The sequence below is a fragment of the Grammomys surdaster genome, unplaced genomic scaffold (genome assembly GCF_004785775.1).
Source record: "Grammomys surdaster isolate TR1022 unplaced genomic scaffold, NIH_TR_1.0 581, whole genome shotgun sequence".
Lineage (NCBI taxonomy): Eukaryota > Metazoa > Chordata > Mammalia > Rodentia > Muridae > Grammomys > Grammomys surdaster.
The window spans coordinates 1,211,164-1,213,603 of NW_021605000.1; the positions used below are offsets into that span (position 1 = coordinate 1,211,164).

General features: G+C 42.5%; 1 long non-coding RNA gene across 1 annotated transcript in view; it reads right to left on the bottom strand.

Moving 5' to 3' along the window:
* LOC114633358 overlaps positions 1 to 1,273 on the bottom strand; it is a 4,956-nt gene extending 3,683 nt beyond the window's left edge. Inside the window, exons 1-2 of the long non-coding RNA XR_003713193.1 lie at positions 1,036 to 1,273; positions 795 to 900 (exon numbers count right to left, since the gene is read on the bottom strand). This is a non-coding gene — a long non-coding RNA (uncharacterized LOC114633358). The remainder of the gene's footprint in view (positions 1 to 794; positions 901 to 1,035) is intronic.
* Between the last annotated feature and the right edge of the window lie 1,167 nt (positions 1,274 to 2,440).

Below are 2,440 nucleotides of genomic sequence, written 5' to 3' on the forward strand. Positions count from 1 at the left end.
TTCCTTCCTTCCTTCCTTCCTTCCTTCCTTCCTTCCTTCCTTCCTTCTTTCCTTCAGTGCTATACACCTGTAATTCCACAGCAGGCCCTATGTTTTTAAATTCATATTCACACTTTACATTTCCAGACAGTAATTTTGTGACATTAATTAAAAGCCTTAAAAGTGTTTGTTCCCTTGGCCCAGAAATTTACAATTCTATAAGTCTAATACCAAACAATTATTTTATACTTTGACTTATATTACTCTCAAAAGTCCCAGTTCTGGTCACATTTACACAGACCTGGAGGCTGTATAAAAAGAAAGGAAGAAAGAAAGGAAGGAAGAAAGAAAGAAAGAAAGAGGAGAGGAGAGGAGAGGAGAGGAGAGGAGAGGAGAGGAGAGGAGAGGAGAGGAGAGAAGAGGAAGCATGATTGGTCCTAGGTATAGTGAAGGAGACCGTTTATTACAGACATGTGGGAGAGCATAGCCAGAGGCAGAGACATCTGGGTCAGTTGTGTGGGTGGACATGACCCTGAGCCACATAGGGAGAGAAGGGGGGACCAGGTGCAGCAGCCAGGAGGTCCAAAAGTACAAAGAGAGCAGATAAGCAACATGTTTGGATTATAGGGAAAGAGCAGCCTAGACCAACCACCGGTTTGGATAAGTTTAGGGTAGGGGACAGCTTATGCCAGCCAGGAGGACCCTCTAACAGGTAGGGACAGAGGGATGCAAGGAGAACCTGGCGGCCATGTCTGCTTTGATGTGTTAAATAGACACCTCAGCCTTTTGTCCCAGGTTTAACGTCTGTGACTTACCTTTCATTAGTAGAATTGGGCTTGAACACATACTACGCAGTGTACTGTCACTGAATGACATTCAGCTTCCAAACTCCCATGAAAATTGTAATGCTCAGAAAGTGATCTTAACAAAAGAAAAGGAAAGAAAGAAAATCACATATTATATGACTTCGAGTATGAAAAATGTACACTTATGTGTGCTTCTCTACCCACAAATGATCTCAACATAGCTCTATGTGATCTATCTATGAATACTCACATGGAAGCGACAGGAAGCCTGGGAACCTGCACGTATTCCCAAATCGACAATTAGTACCAAAGAACGGAAGGGGTTTTTGTGCCTGGATTTTTTTTTCCTCACTAGCTGGCTGGGTGCATCTGATCTGGTAGTGTGTCTGATCTGGTAGTGTATCAGGGACACCCACACCTCTGCGTTTTTTGCAGCTTTAGTACAGAGGATCTGCAGATCTGTCGGGAACAGGAAGCAAACCGTCAAAGGCTTACCAAACGAGGAACGCAAAATACCTATGAGATGAGGCTCCACTCCAGCGGTTATGTTTACTCTGGAATGATTTTTACTATATAAATACGCGTCACATGTTTGCACGTAAATCAATTAACAAATATTTTGTGCATTTACCTCATATGTTATCCAGTAAACCTATAATTGCTGTTTACAATTAAAAAGTCATATCCAGCTATAAAACTTGTATTTTTGTGTATAAATATGAAGTGATTGTTAAGATTCATTCCTGTGTAAACTACTTCCCTGGAACGGTCCAGACTCTACAAGAGGAACAGTGTAGGCATGGTTTCAAGCTGCCAGGACTTCCAGAAAGTTCCAGAATTAGCTTGTTGCCTAGTGTCTTAGTTCATACTTCTATGACTCTTAGAAAGATTAGGATGAACACAAAAACTTCCAGGAACTTGTCCTGACACCCAATTAAAAAACGCTCACTTCCAGCATTCACTCAATAAGTCATGCTAATCAGGGCTCTCTGTGTTTAGAATTCAAAAGAATGTTAATCCCCAGAAAGTCAAGCTCCTGGCTCTTCCTTGTGTGCCTGCCTACCTTGGGCATCTCCTACATACCATCCATCACAATTATTCTCTGTGTCTTTCTTTTTCTCCTTTTTCTCTTTCCAGACAGAGTCACACACAGTAGCTAAGGCTGTGCTTGAGCTTTCCTGAGTGCTGAGATTACAAGTTCGCCCACACTTGGGGCATGTTTGTGTCTTTGTTTATAGCCTGTCTCGTCTGAGAGACAAGGACAGGGTTGGTGATGCTGTTTCTACTTTTAGTCTATTCATCGTAGTCGTACCTATTTTTGAGGAACAGTAATGAGCATTGTATTTGTCGTTTCTCTCTCGGGACCCTTCAGACTCTTCGAGTTCTTCTAAAATATACCATAAACAGTTATGGAGCACAGTGACCTCACTGTCCTGTCGAAGTAGAACTAATTTCTCATGCTAATTTTATTTTGGTTCTCCTCATCCAATCAGCATCTATCTCCCTCTTCCTTGCCTTTCCTCATCACGGGTATTGCACGTTTTACATGTTAGCTGTGATGGATGAGAGATGATGAGGCCCAGCTTCCAATGCCAGGCTTATGTCAGTTGGCTCTATAGACTCCAGCTCCACCCACATCCCGCGAAGGACAGAAC